This window comes from Neofelis nebulosa, chromosome 14, assembly GCF_028018385.1.
Source record: "Neofelis nebulosa isolate mNeoNeb1 chromosome 14, mNeoNeb1.pri, whole genome shotgun sequence".
In the NCBI taxonomy this organism is placed as follows: domain Eukaryota; kingdom Metazoa; phylum Chordata; class Mammalia; order Carnivora; family Felidae; genus Neofelis; species Neofelis nebulosa.
This window is the reverse complement of record NC_080795.1, coordinates 15,813,534-15,829,290: the sequence shown is the minus strand read 5'-3', so window position 1 is coordinate 15,829,290 and position 15,757 is coordinate 15,813,534. Positions and strand designations below refer to the sequence as shown.

At 37.6% G+C, this 15,757-nt stretch overlaps 1 long non-coding RNA gene across 1 annotated transcript in view; it reads left to right on the top strand.

Annotated features, from left to right (window-relative positions):
• LOC131494964 (uncharacterized) overlaps positions 1–13,374 on the top strand; it is a 50,503-nt gene extending 37,129 nt beyond the window's left edge. Inside the window, exons 2-3 of the long non-coding RNA XR_009253685.1 lie at positions 8,094–8,258; positions 12,929–13,374. This is a non-coding gene — a long non-coding RNA (uncharacterized LOC131494964). The remainder of the gene's footprint in view (positions 1–8,093; positions 8,259–12,928) is intronic.
• The last annotated feature ends 2,383 nt before the right edge of the window (positions 13,375–15,757 follow it).

The following is a 15,757-nucleotide window of genomic DNA, read 5'->3' as shown; positions in this document are numbered from 1 at the left end:
TGTGCTTCACAGAGCTTCCATTTGATTTCATTGCCACGTTAAATAAAAAGTTTTTTTTTTTTAATTTTGGTTTTCTAGTTTTTCTTGAAAGTTGGCAGAATTGGCTACACTGGATCCACAGTTTCACATAATAATTGGCTGTTGCTGAGTAGCTATTGCCACTGTTAGACCATAACTCCACAATTTGCCACAGTCCATACCATTCCATAATGTGTTCCTGACCATCTTGTGCCTGGATCACTTGCCCATTTCTGTAGGCACTTGAGTTTGCCATCCATGTTCCATATATGCTCCCAACTTCCCCCATGACTTGTTGCCTCCCTAGAGCTCTGCCCTTCTGCTTTTTCTGTTTTTGACAGAATAGTTCCTTCTCATTATAGGTACAGTTTAAAAGCTCTCCTTAAGTGTTTCCTAAGGAACTGATCTTGTGTCTTTTTTCAGTTTGACTTACCTTGTTGCGTATATTTTTGCCATTTAAACCTGGATTTCAGATTGGACACAAAAACACTGGACTGCTCCCTCTGCCACACACCATTTTTCTTTCTTTCTTCCCCCACCCCCGCTTTTTTTTAGTAGGCTTCATGCCCAGTGAAGGCCCAATGCGGGCCTTGAACTCAAGAACCTGAGGTCAAGACCTGAGCCAAGATTAAGAGTTGGATGCTTAACTGAGCCACCCAGGCACCTCTCTGCCACAAACCTTTGCCATGCCCTTGTAATCTTGCATGCATGGCTTATGTCTTATCTCAACCAATCATCTTTTATGTTAGAATTGGAGGAAAAAACTAAAAGGAGAAGTGGGAATGAGAAAAGGAGAAGTAGGAAGGGACATTCTGGATGAATTTATCATAACTCCTAACTGGGGGAAATTGAATTAAAGGCATTTACAAAAGAATTATTTCACTACTACTTTTCTCCTTATCTTACCATATATACTTCAATGTTTTAAAAACATTTATTTGTAGAAATATAACAATTTTTAAATACTTCAAAATAATATAAAATGTTTAAAAATTATTTTTAAATATTTAAAAATTTTATGATATATATGATTTTCCAATATTGTAATTTACTCCTGGCTAAACTTTTATGGAATACTAAAGGCAGGTAGCAGGAAGAAGCAGAAAAAGTAGAACAGTATAGTCTTGGTCACACTAAAATTAGGTAATCAATAGGGTGATCCGTCTCTATTTGCCTGGGATAATCTTAGTTTATTCCTACTGACTTGGCATAATTATTAATAGCATCACTTTTCACTCTCAAAGTGTCCTTGTTTGGATGATAAATTATATAGGCACTCTATTAATCAGGCCCTAAGTAATCACAAGCTATTTGTAATTTAATTGCAGGGACTTAGGGTATTTGTATTGTTTTGGTGGAAAATGGGGATATAGCTACCTAAATTGGAACTTATAAAATATACTAACACTTTTTTAAAGATTTTATACACACACACACACACACACACACACACACACACACACAAAGCACTTCTATAGTACTGCCTTGTATTCTAATTATTTATTTGAATAATTTGAGTAACAATTTAAATAATTTATTCAAGTATTTCCATTAGCCTCCTTAGGAATACTCTTCCACACATGAGAATATACTAATCTTTAATTTCTTTTAATGCCTTGCAAACAGTTTTGCACTTAGTAGACACTCAATAAATATTGGTTCAATGGAATTGAATAAAACGCAATCAAATTAAGTTGTCCCATCAGGGATAATCTGTGTTGGTTTATCTTCTGATCCACAAACTGGGAGGTGCCAGTATGCCACTACAAATTTTACATATTTCACACTAAATAATTTTTTATGCCTCCTCATCCTTGCTACTACTATTGCTTGTAAAGCTCTAGTTGTGTATGGTTACAAAACATTTCTTTTCTGAAATGGTTAAAAAAAATATGTTCATTAAGGCAAAATGTCCACTGGTGGCCTTGATTTCTTCAGATATATTGGACAGAAATGTTAGCATTTTTTTTTCTGGCCAAGGTTTTGATCAGAAGGACAACAGGGGACCACCAATAGGATGTTGGCCATAACTTGCAACTTTCATTAGTCAAAAATTCAATGAATAATTTTTTGGCCCTATACGGATTTCAAGAGACTCAAATAAGAACCACATAGAGGACCAACCTTTGAGAATCTGTGTATTTTGTATTTGAGTACTGAAACTCCTGGCCAACTGGCAAGGCACTGAGCTCTTCTAACAAGTTATAGGGTGGAAATTATTTCTCTTCTCACCCATCTGCTCTAGGAGCCATAGCTCATATTTAGAAGTAGCACTACTTACAGTGAAGAAAAAAAAGACCATCAATGGAAGTTAAAAAAGAAGAATAAAAGGCCATCATTGAAATAACAAAACAAATCCAATGATAAAAAAGAAGACAAATCACTTTGTAATATTCATGCAAAAGTCCTAATTTTTGTATTATTGCCACCTGGCATAATCAGTCTACAGAGATTCCTGTGCCATCTTTTGAAAAAACGACCAGGCACTTACTTTTAATGGTATGTGAGAGTATTTCTCTGTGATAAGAAAGCAATAGCCCTTCACTAAGTACGTTAGCAGAGGCAAAGGAGTGAGTTGCTCTATAGGGTGGGGGTGGGGGGATTCACCATAAATAGAGGGAAATATTCGAAGAAAAAAAGAGAGCAGAGAGGGTTAGGAAAAAGGAAAACAACGAAAACATTTCTCCATTTTCTTTCATCAGCTTTGAGCAGCTAAAGGAATCAATCAGGTTTTCTTAGCTGGTTACATTCCTTAATAAGGTAATAAGCCCTTTGCTACTGGCAGGGGGAAATGCCATTTTTAACTCCTGCTACTGTGTTTACAGATGATAAAACTTTTTAATGGTGCAGCCTAGTTCACTTGGGCAGGTAAAGCTAAGCCAGGAAACTTACAATATAACAACTGTGAAGAGCCTGTTATTCAAAAGGAATGCCACATCCCACAGTAAGGCAGCTTCCCTCCCCCCCCCTTTTTTTCTTTTTTTAATATAAGCAAGACTAATGTAAAGTACTTTTCAGGAATGGTTTCATGTTAAGAACCATATGGAAATACCCTTTACTTATTACTTTGCAATCTAATGCTTTGGGAAACCAATTGTATTCAGTGGTCTAATTAGTGATATGACTTTTTTTCTTACATTTTTATTTTTTAAGTGATATGACTCTTCAAGTACATGTGTTTTCACTTAAGATTGGCCAATTGTTGAATCCTTCATCCTTTCATGGACAGGATATATTGATTTTATCCATGAGAGAAAAGGATACCTAATAAACCTCTGGCCTAGAAGAGAGAAAAATAGATCCAGGTAAAATATCTTGTTTTAAAGAGATTCATCACGGTGCATATACTTTTTATTTCTTGGAATTTTCTCATGAATTTGTCTTCTACCCTCATGGCAATTGATCTTCAAAAAGTGTTGGTTTGTTTTTTTTTTACTAGTTAAGGACACCTCTCTCTTTGTGTGTGTGTGTGTGTGTGTGTGTGTGTGTGTGTGTGTGTGTGTGTGTATCTCTTAATAGGGATGTTCTAAAATGTTTATTTTGCACATGTGAGTCATTCTGCAAGACCCAGACAAATGTCACCTAATCTGAGGTGTCCCCTGACTCTCTCACAGGATGAATTGCTTTCTCTCATGGGCTCCAGTTTTACCTTATGTGTAAAACTATAGTAGAGTTACCAGAAATGTGTGGAGAAGATCCACATGTGACCCCTTTAGCCTGGGGGAGTCAGAGAAAGCTTCAGAGAGGTGATATGGAAGCCTGATCTACAAGGAAGTATGGTATCCCAGGTGGAAAAAGCATACTTTTAGAGTTCAGTGTGGATTAGCCTTTGCCCTCATGCATAGAGAAGAGTCCCCTAAGAGTATCTCCAGCAATTATCTGGCATCTGTAAGTACTTGATTTTTGTTGATGGATATATGATTGGATGAGTGCTGAGCTGAGATGCGCATGTTCCTTTATCATCCAGTCCCTCAAATGGGCTCAATTCATTTTGTTTAGATCCTTCATGTATATCAGAAAGCTTCCATGAATCTGGAAGTGCCAAGTGGCTTTAAAGGTATTCAATATCTCTATTTATCTTTCTGCTCTATCCAGAGGCTTTCAATGAGAGATTTTATTTCCATGGGGAGACAAAATTCCATACTTTCTGAAAGGTGTTGCTAATGATCTTGGTGTTCAATATATACTGACTATTCAGATAAGTTGGCATTAGATGTTTTAGAATATCATGTTAAAAAGTAGGATGTGTGGCCCTGTACTTACATGATTTTTATATTTGGTTTCGTCTTGATGAGTTTCAGGGAAAAAAAAGCAGGAACAATTTCTCTGAATTTCACCACTGTATAAATGACAGAGGGATGATTTTAGTACTTCTCATTGTGACTAGATATCATGAAAGAGCCACATGGTTGTGTTCAAATACCACCGAATATTCTATAGAGGACTTTTAAATATGTCATCTTGTGGACCTTGACCCTGATAATTCGTGCTCCCTTTAATTGGAGACATAACTAGAACTGATAAGATACACTTTTGTTGTCTTTTGCAATGTACCATTCACAGATTTTTTTGAGTGCTTCATATAATCATTATATGTTTTTTCATATTCTCTTGATTTCTGTCTATTGCTGAGAAAACACTTTGATTTTCTGAAACATAAAAACAAACGGGGAAAGTAAGAACTCTTCCTTAGGTAACCTCTGAACAGAGGAACTTTGTGCATTATGCAGCCGAGGCCATGCCAAAATGCAATTTGGAGGGTGTCCAGCCCTTCATTGGAAAGTAATGGTTTTCACTGAACTGAGTTATGACCAGCTGTTTACAGACAGTCTGTGACATACTGATAGAGCAGAACACCGTATGTTGCTTTCCAAATCAAATGATACAAGAAGTGTGACAGAGTGGAGAAACATCTGTCATTAGCAATTTTCAGCACGCTTCACTAATTCTGGACAAAATACGAGTAATGAACTTACCGCAGGAAACTTCAAATACTACCACTGCCGAAACAAGGATATAAACAGCAAGTCCTCCTAATGGCTTCTAATTTAATTCATTTGCAGTAAGAAACAAACAAAGTGGGTTATTTGTTTTTGATCATAGGGTAGTAAACACTAATGCTGATCACAAATGCTTATTTTAATCAAAGAATAGGGCTTGTGAAATGCAACTTCCTTCAAGTTCAGATAGAAAGCTTTATGCCTTCTTTAATTGTTGAAACAGGGTGTGTTTCTGTTTTTGCAAGTAGTAGGGTTGGAGAATGCACCCTGACAGGGATGAAATCTTCCCCATGTGGTGTCTGAGTGGCACACTCTGAGCTTGGGGTTGCTAGGGCTCTGACAGATTTGTTGGACCTACAGTGATATTTACATAACATTAAATGTTCTTAGTCTTTCTACTAAGGAGCTTGTATAGAAGAATGTGTTAGGTCTTTCTCAAGCTGCTTTCCCCCACCACTTCTCATCTTGCTGTTTTTTTTTTCCTGGCTGATAATTTTCATTTTGCGGTCCCACAAATTTTCACAGTTCTGTAACGAGCGCATGGTCCTCATACAGCATCCACATGGTTCTCTACTGGTCGACGTCACACTGTTGATGAGATCTCGCAGCCAAACCATGTGAAGGCTGCAATCTGTGAGCATTTTTCTTTTGTATCTTTGCAATCAATTGAGCTATTAAGCCGTTAGCATTCAAGGCCTACTCAGCTCAGCTTACGTGCGTTTATCGCCAATACGGCAAAATTCCTAAATGGACAGAATTGAGTTTGACTTAAAAAGAAAAAAATGGAGAAAGGTTGTTATTCTTTATCTGAAGTTTCGACTAATGTTCAGAAAAATGGCAGTGTAAAATGCAGACATGAGATTTTGCCCAATCCGTTGGTGTTCTGCCGATGGGACCTACTTTGGATTGTGTCCCAGAACAAAAAGACTGAACGCCATTCGGAACTGATGACTGTAAAATGAGTGTAGGAGGTCTTTGAGGAGCTTCTTAATTACAAAATTATTCATGATAAAATGGCACTGATCTCAAATTCCCAGTTTCTTGTAAATTTTAGTGTGGAACCACATAAAAATGGTTTATAGCTTTTTAACACCTTAGGTAAACCAGATCCAGCCTCAGAATGTTGTCGGGAAAATCATCTCCAAATACCTTTGAATATTTCACTCTTCTTCTTCTTCTTCTTTTTCCTTTTTTTTTTTTTTTAAAGGAATGACATACTGACTTATTTATCTTTTTTTAAGTGATCCCTAAATTATCTTATGGTTGAGAAGAAATATTCTAAGATATGTAAATGCTAAATTGTTCTGGTTTTTATAGACATCTGCATTGAAAAACAAAACAAAGCGAAAATATAGATGCCATTGAAACCCATCATTACGTTTGTGATCTAGATAATAAAGTAAGCAGACCCGAGCAATTCGCTAACACTAACGCTATTCTTTACATAAACAGTAAATGTTTAGATTTTCCTGTTCACTGACTAACAGCACACATATCATAAACACTAAGCTGTTATAGTACGTTTCGTGTGTTGATTCACTTTAACAGTTGTTAGTGTGAAGACAGGAAAAGAAAAGTGGGTGTAATGAGACCATGTGCAGTATGCTGTGAAAACAGAGGCCCTTATTTGGCATAATGGGTTGCACCATAAGGGCCATAAAATTGTGCATGTGTTAGTATCATTTTAATTATTACGGGTGCCACATGTTAAGCAGAATAGCGGAACTACTAAAACAGCTTCAAAATCCTTACTGCTGATCGCTGCATTTAATTACAAATAGGAACATTTGGAGATAGGTCACCATAAAACCCTTCTGTTGTCAAATGAGCTCAAATCTGATTTTTGTAATTATGTTTTTATACCACAGATCCTGTTGAATAACTATAGGGAATAAAATTTTAATAAGTGCTGATTAAATGTAGGTACATCTTGCTTCCTAAGAATATTTATGAATGCTTATCACACTTAAATCAAGGTACCATCACTATTTTCCTGTGGACAGTGCTTTGATCATTCAACCTTAATGCAAATAAGCTGAATAAATTTATGTGCCATGAAATATTGTTTTTTTTTCATTGAAGCATAAAAGCTCTGGATTTCAATTATTCATTCTGTTTGTGAACACTGTGTACTGTACTGTTATTCTCCAGAACCAAAGTGTTTTCATTATCCCACTACATGTCAGACTCAGTGGGATCTTGTAATTAACTTTCCTAAGGCAGGGTTTTATGGAGGAAGATGACAACTTATGTCGAGCTTTGGTTCCCTACTAGAATAAATATGGTGAGGGATGGTAAGTTTACTTTTTTAATCTGTCTTTTCTTTGGAATTATTTTTTTGTTTTCTGGTTGCTGGGGCTTTAAAAATCTTGAACACATTGTGTTCACCAAGAGAAACTGTTCTTTGGGGTGCCTCATACGTGTCATATCCCTGTTTTTTGAAAAATGGTTTTGAAACCTTGCATGATGGTTAGGCCTCCTACCTCTTTTGAACATGAAATTATCACTGTGTTTCCAATATAGATGAGATATGTAGGATGAACTGAAGAAGGAATTGCTAATGGGTAATGGCACATGAAAGTCATGAGTTATTACAAGGAACGAGACCAGACACAGAGCTGGCATATTCTTATATTGCTATCCTTTAATGTTGGTGTGTGATCTCACAGATATTAAAACAGGTACACTTATAAACTATCCATGTGGACACATAAATTTGTGGTCTTTATAAGCTCAGAAGGCATAAAATACTTCTTACTCTATAAAACAGAGAAGTTTTATCCTTTTGATCAATAACATTTCTTTAGAACATTCAAATCCCCTTGTATTTTCCAGAAGATCATTGTTGGAAAAGTTACTCATTGAATTTGTAGAAAAGAATCTTGCTTTACAGCAAAGATATTTTTGAGGATCACTAGAGAGTTCCATTTGCAAAACTTCCCAGATTATTGGTTGTCATTAAGCACTTGATCCATACTTTAGATAGCTGTTTTAATCTCCAAGTGGCTCTGCAGTCTAATCATTCAAAGAATAGTACATGTTTTCTAATCCATATCTCCATATCTGCTGTTTCAGATAAATGATATGGCCTGGAAGAGACATACACTACTATGAGACAGATGCCACCCCCATTGGCGGTTGTGTATCACTTCCTGAATACATCATTCTGATGCAGTACTTGGAAACAGGCTTCAAGGCTGCAAATCATAGACTGAGGGACAAATAGTGCTTCTCTTTGAGGTAAAAAATACAATATATGTATATATGGTCCTAAGGTTTCTGGGTTGGTCCCTACTTGAGATTTGCTACTTCCCCAGTGCTGGGTGTTTATCATTTGGATCTATAGTCTGTTAGTAATTGTCATTTTCAAGTGACGGAGGAGGGGACTCAACCAATACCAAAGGAAAAAGTTGCAAAGTTATGCCTCTATCATTTGAAAGCATCATTTGGCAGGGTCAGCTTATTTCTTCAGCTCAGTTCTGATAAACTAGACATCTCTAAAACTCAGGTGGCCATCTAGCACTGTGTTGAACTCTAGTAGTGATATACTTTAGGAGGTGCTAAGTGTTAGCTGGAATTATGTCCCTTTATGAGCAAATTAATTGTGGAAAAATCTGAGAATCATTGAAATAACTCATAGGAATAGATAGGGAGAAAAACCCTGCAGATGCAAGAATCATTTACTGGGAGTAATCCTTAGCACAGTAATTCCATTAATTTATGTCCCTATAACCAAAGTGCAGGTTTTATAATCAATCAGAATAAAAGAAGGGGTAAGCAGAGATGAATGACAGATTGGAAAGAGAGAGGGAATTTCTCATTTTCCAAATTATGGAATAGAACAGATACTTTCTTGGATTGATACATATTTTCTGGTCTTCCTGGTTCTTCAACTCCCTGAAGGCAAGCTAATCATTTGATGAGCTAATCATCTATATCTCCAGCACTGTGCACATTCCTAGTGTCAAAGGAATAAAAGGAACTTAGAGCTGGAAAGAGGTGACAGGTAAGTCAAACCCTTCGTTTACAAGCAAGGATATTTTTTCTAAATACTAATACAGTAAAGATCTAGTGGTGGCCATGAGTGCCTAGCAGTCCCATCGGATGCTTGCTGAGAGCAGAGTGCCAATCAACCCACTCACTGCTGTATATCCCACCACCCCACACAGTGCTGAGCAAGAGAAGTTTCTTAGTGAGTGTATATTAGCTAAAAATTTCTGGATTATTTTACAAAATTGTCTAAAGAAAAATTTGTGATCAATCTTTGTTAAAAGCTAAATATTAGAAAAGAGGATCATGTTGACATCCTGCTCTAATGGACGGGTTTTATCACAACCATCAATTGTAGATAAGTAACTCAGAAACTGAAACCAGCCAATACTGCCCTTTACTTCTACCTGACCCACTCTGAGTTCTCAAAAATTTTTTACTGGAAATTTTTCTATGTCTCCTTTGAGAACAATTGATAATTCACTCCTACCACAGAAGCATAAGGAGCATTGAGAATTTTAAGAGAATTATTGTCTCATAATTATTTCCTTCATGCCTTTGGGGGTCAACAGATCTAAGTACAAGAGGAGAATCTGTTTAGTAGAATCACTTGTTTCATGAAGTACCTGGTATCTCTATATTTGTAATGGGAAAGTTTGTATTTTCATTTTGTTGTTTTATTTTTATTTTATTTTTTAAGTTTACTTATTTATTTTTGAGAAAGAGAAAGAGAGAGAGAGAGAGCAAGTGTGTGCTCATGAGCGGGGGAGGGGCAGAGAGACAGGGAGAGAGAGAATCCCAAGCAGGCTCCACACCATCAGCACAGAGCCCGATGTGGGGTTCGATACTATGAACCATGAGATCATGACCTGAGCTGAAATCAAGAGTCGGACACTTAACTGACTGAGCCACCCAGGAGCCCCACATTTTGTTGCTTTTTTTAGGGGACATAACTATTGGTGAACTTAGTCAAAGAGTTTAGTAGTCAGTTAGTAGGGATGTCTTAGACACCTACCACTTCTTGTTTCTCTGGCTGTGCTGAGGCTGGCAATACTAGTGGAGAGGCAACAGGCAAATGGCATCATGGTTCCTGGCTCACTTTCCATCCTGGTGTGCAGAGTTCGTTTGGAAATCTTTCACAGGTAAAACAGCTCACATGCTGAGTTTCGTAAGACTTGTAGACTACATTATGACCACTTCATACAATGTCTCAGTTTTTACTATTATGAAATTTCACTGATTTAATTTTTAATTGGGAAATTTGGTTCTCTTTACCTTACATGGCTTTCTTAAACTCATAAATGATGATAACTAGTTTCATTTTCCTGAGATACGTGTCTACTCATGTATCATAAAGTACGTTAAAACATTTTCCCAAGCTAAGCTGGGGAAGAAGATGTCACTCCTGTTGAGAAATTTAAAAGAAACATTATCTAGAAGCAAGTCTTATAGTGATTGTGCCATGAGGCTTATTCCATCCCTTTGTTGACCACATATGTCCCAAGGCTATATGTTTCCATATGCCATTTCTTAAACTTTATGTACAAATTCTAAATTAGAGGTGAAACTATTCTTATTAATATTTGGCATCGATAATTATTTAAATGTTTAACAGCAAATATAAGCAAATATCTAGTCAAGGATGTTTCTATCTAGTCAAGGATGTGTATTTTATGTATACACATACACACGCAATTCTTTTAGTTTCCCATCCAAACTATAATTTACATCAAAAACATCTTGTAAATACAGAGATTAAAGATGTCTAATTATGACAACTTTTACTAAAGAGAATAAAGCTACTCAGAAGATTTGGCTTATTATATTTTCCTTTTACTGACCTTTTAGGATAGGGGCAAATGAAAAGGAAACAAACTGACACTGGGAATTTTAAGAACAACTTCTAGAAGATGTCTTGGGTTAGTACCCATTCAGACCTTCTTCTTTTTTTAATTAAAAAAAGTTTTATTTATTTATTTTTGAGAGAGAGAGACAAAGAGAGTGAGCAGCAGAGGGGCAAAGAGAGAGAGAGAGGGAGAGAGAGAATCTCAAGCAGGCTCCACACTGACAGCACAGATCCTGATGTGGGGCTCAAACTCACAAACCGTGAGATCATGATCTGAGCCGAAACCAAGAGTCAAAAGCTTAACCAACTCAGTCTCACAGTGGCCCAGCCCATTCAGACCTTCTAAGTTTGCATCCCCATATGGAAGAAGCCTCCCCAATGCACTCCCCTGTGCCCTGTCACTTTCTGTCACCCCCACGATCAGCTCCCATATCTCATATATTCTTCTATTGTTCCTCTTACACTTCTTAGCTCACTTTTCCATCCCAGGATTGGGGGTGGACTATCATTAACTCATTCTTCTTCCTCCCAGCCTCTTTCTTCCCATCTTGCATCCCCAGGGCCTGGCCTGTGCAGAGTCTAGATATTCACTCAATACATCTGTCGGATTGAACTGAGTTCCAGATGTTGAGCAAGTTGGGCATTCCTGAAAGAATTAAGCACTAAGAGTGAGCTGGTTTTCACTAGGCTGAACTTTCTGGTTAACTAAAAATTAATGAGAGGTTTGATGTGTATATTTTAGCCCTTCTTAAAAAATGTTCCTGCTGAATTAGGGAAAGTATAATCAACCTGTCAGCTCTTCTACTGAGCATGAGTGGATTTCTTTTAGGTCCAGATTCACATTAGATTCACTTTTGAATATGCAACACAACACAGTCTGGTACATCTCAGGGGCTCAGTGATTATTTGTGGAATGAAAGAGTTGCTTATTTATATTTTCCTATAACATATTTATTGAATGCCTACATTTTGCTGGGTTTTTATTTTTTTTTTTTTATTTTTATTTTTTTTTTTTTTCAACGTTTTTTATTTATTTTTGGGACAGAGAGAGACAGAGCATGAACGGGGGAGGGGCAGAGAGAGAGAGGGAGACACAGAATCGGAAACAGGCTCCAGGCTCCGAGCCATCAGCCCAGAGCCTGACGCGGGGCTCGAACTCACGGACCGCGAGATCGTGACCTGGCTGAAGTCGGACGCTCAACCGACTGCGCCACCCAGGCGCCCCTTTTCTTTTTTTTTTTTTTTTTTTTTTTTTTTGCTGGGTTTTTAACAAACAGGATTGGTAAAATTATTTCTGGATGGTTCTCAAAGAGAAAATTCAGTTCGTTGGAACCATACACACACTGGCTTTCAGTTTCCTTGGTATCATAGTAATTGTGGCTTAAAGTAAAGATTGAGATTTTTGACCAGGAATACTTACTTCAAGGAAGGTGTAGGTAGAAAGCATCTTGAGGACAGGGACTTCAGATGCTGAGTTCATACACCAATTTTCAACAAACAGAATATAGATGAGGATCAGAAATGTAAACACGCTTCGAAGACAGAGTGGAAATTTTAAGTTGACCCTGGGTTCGAATATAGTTGCATATGTAGTGGACTTCTTTTAATTATGAAAATCACACTGAACTAAAAAGATGTTGAGGCTCCGATTTAATTTTGCACTCCTTCACGTTTCCTCAAACCTTCATATTGTTTGACAGTATGTTGCATGACTGTTGCCTGTAAGTGTGAAAAGTCAAGATGAGAGTTCACAGCAGGTTGATGGCCTGGAGATGAGAAGTCTGTCTGAGGACATTTCAAAGTTGTAAAGGTATTATTCTCACATGGAGTTATTTCTCAGTGGGTGTGAACAACAGCTACTCATCAAGCTGGTGTAGTGTGAAATAGAGTTTCCTGAAAAATGATGTGCAGACATATGCAGAAAGCCACATGCTTAGTACATGCACAGACTGCACGCCTAAATTCCAAGTGTTCGAATATTCGCCATGAGATGAGCTAGAAATGCAAAAGTCCCCATCATAAGTAGCTGGGGAGAAACACAGCTTGCAGTCACCACCGATTCATTGGGTTCCAGGCACGCACATGTTGAAGGACAGAAAGTGAACAGTGCAGCTGCAGTGGAGAAGGAATGTGTGAGGAAACAGGAGGGATCTGGTGTTATGCAAGACATCAGGAGTCTTCCTATATAGTGCTTGAAGACCTACCACTGCCACGAAAGCAATTTTGTTCATCTGGTTGTGCGTTGTGTCACAGTTTGGGGGGAATGATCACGTTTTGTTAATCTCCACTGCTGAATGAAGAGATTCGCATGCAGAGGTACACCCATGCTTATTGTGCTGAGTGTCTGCTGAAGAAGTATCTGTCCACGTTCATACATGGCTCCTCAGGGCCAGTGCGTTATTTGTGTGTTAGATGTGCCTGTACCTTTTCTCCAAATGGCTTAGCGCTGTATACAGATCTTTACATGAGTATTTTTCTTAACTGCATGGGTCTGCTCATGACTTCTGACAACCATGCAGTAAGGAGGGAGGCAGTTAGGGGAATGGAGAGCATGATTTTGAATAAGACAGAAATCATGCACATATACCTGGAACGGGGGGGGGTGTGTACAGAAAAAAACATCCAAGTGTTTATGTATGTATTTATTTTTACCCCACATGTTTAAAAAGTATTCAAAGTGGTTTACCAAAAAAAAAAAGTATGTATGTCATAAGGCCTATGAAAATATAAACAAAATAAAAATTTTGAAAGAGAGGTAGGCTCAAATATGCTAACTCTGAGGGTTAATGAGAATAAGAATGAGTCATTTCACTACACAGATGGAGGTTTACTTATGTGGTTTGGTTGGCAGGTGTGCTGACTCCGTGGTGTTAATCTTCAGGTTCATTGTGTGGGAGGCCCTAGTGAATTCTCTCCTTCAGTTAGAAAAGACACAGATAAAGAGATGCAACTTGCTATGAATCCTAAAACTGGGCAGGTTGGGGGTCAGATATTGTTTCATATTCCAGAATTGTTGCTTGCTACTCTGTGGGGTTTGGTTGTCATGCATCAAGGGGTGGCTGACCAAAGAAATACATACCAGGGCAAATTTTTTCTCATTCTTTTTGGCATTAGTTTATTTTTTTTAAAATAGCTTTTAAATTATTGAAGTAACACATGTTCCTTGCATAATCCCAAACAAAAGTATAAAGATGAAAATAAAGATCTTCTCTAAACCAATTACTCAGCAACAACCCTGTTATTTTGAGGGTGCGTTTTCCTGTGCTTTGGTTTACTCGTGCATAAACACATCTCTTTAATCAGAGCCTGAGGGTCCTCCTTGACTCTAATTTTTCACACACCCAATGTCCAATGTATTAGAGAATCCAGTTTTCCTGACCTTCACTGTTTGTAGACTTTAGGTTCTTTTCTCCACTTTCCCTGCTGGTAGTACCTGCTCTAAGTCATGATAACCCTCCCCTGGCACATCCTCGTCTCTTCCTCCCACAGTCCTGCTGGTCTCTTTCCAACCCTGAGTCAGAGCGATCTTTTGAAGATATAAGTCAAATCCTGTCCCTCCTATGTTCAAAAATCTCCAGTGGCTTTCTAATTTACATTGAGAAAAAGTCCAAATTCTGCATTATCATAGCCTACAAGGTCCTACATTCTCTGGTCTACTCTATCCATCCCCAGATGGCATTCTATTGTATTTTCATTATTGGTTACATAGTACTCCAGTTAACTATTGTCAACTCACTGCCTATTGATTAATATCATCATTTCTATTTTTTCCTGCTATAAACAAGGTTGAAACAAACATAATGGTACGCACGTGATTACACAATTGTGCCATTTTGCATTCATCATAACCATGTTGCCAGACTTCCTCTGCAGAGATATTATACCAATTACTCTGCCATCGACCTCCTTCTTTCAGAAGCGGACTCTGGTTATGGTTCAGCCTCCGTGGCGGCCAGAGCCTAGTAAGCAAGCCCTGGAATTTTGCATCCGAATTCCTATTTTGATGGTGGTGAGATTTTGAACTACTGTTGGCATCGAATTCAGTGCCAGTCTTCTTGCTTTGCCTTGTCAAATTGGACAGGGAGACGGCTGTCTTGCAAAAGTGGAATTGTCACTAATTGGCCACAGAGGAAAGATTCAAAATCTTGCCAAAAGTCTCCTGTATTCTAAGGGAATAAAATCCTCCACATAACTTTCCGTCTCATTAAAAGAAACAAACCCAATATGAAAAGCACTTTGTAAACTAGAAAGCATTGTATAAATGCAAGGCATTGCTGCTATTCTTGTTGAGATGCTGCTGCTGTTGGCCCTGTGTGAGGAATACTGCTGGAGCTCACTGAATGCACGCATAGGGAGGCCTGTCTGTCCAGACTTCCCTTTTTACCAGCTTGTTACGTCCTGTTAGAAATGTCAAGGAAGAAGCAACAGTAAATGACTTTTGACTCCACTTTGGCTTTTTCATTTAGATTAAAGCAGAGTACTTCAGGTGCAGTCTACATACAAAATGAACACTCCTTAAAATGTTTTGTCACTTGTAATGTTTGGGATTCAAGTTGGTTTTCTTTATTATGACAAAATGGATCTAGCGAGAGTTAAACACTGCTTCATACTGAAACTGACAGCTACTTATTTTTGTCCACTGCGTGGACACTTTGAAAAAATTAATGGTCTGTGAGAAAAGAGTTCAATCATTAATTCTTGTTCCAAAGTAGCATGCATTCCATAGTATTTTATTAAAAACATTACATGTAATTTATAAAAATCAAGCCAGATGATATTCTCCTGAACATTTCAGAGAACCGGATTTTAACAAATCTATTTCTATTTAAATTTAAAAGAATGCAAATATGTTTACAAGTCTAGAAATATGTATGTTGGAGTTTAAAATGTGAGTGAATAAATT